The sequence below is a fragment of the Labrus mixtus genome, chromosome 14 (assembly GCF_963584025.1).
Source record: "Labrus mixtus chromosome 14, fLabMix1.1, whole genome shotgun sequence".
In the NCBI taxonomy this organism is placed as follows: Eukaryota; Metazoa; Chordata; class Actinopteri; order Labriformes; family Labridae; genus Labrus; species Labrus mixtus.
The window spans coordinates 7,278,828-7,279,152 of record NC_083625.1 but is presented as its reverse complement, the minus strand read 5'-3'; positions in this window follow the sequence as shown (position 1 = coordinate 7,279,152).

The following is a 325-nucleotide window of genomic DNA, read 5'->3' as shown; positions in this document are numbered from 1 at the left end:
GAGACTCCTCACACTGAATGTAATGTCTGTGGCGTCTCACCTAAAGGGACAAAGCACATAACGTGTTTTAAAGGAAGTTTCTTTTTGTGTACACAAATGCTGCCGTGCAAACATTTACATTCACAGATACCAGTCAGAGTCAGATAAGAGTCCATATTTACCCTGAACATATAAGCTAATCTTAGAAGCTATGTTGAAAGCTACAGTTAGCTAACCTCTCTTCTTAGCTAACCTCCCATGCTAGCTCCTTTAGTTTTAAGATAATGGAACACATTCACATGGCGGCCATGTTCCTGTGACATCACACTCGGGGTGGGAAGCTGAA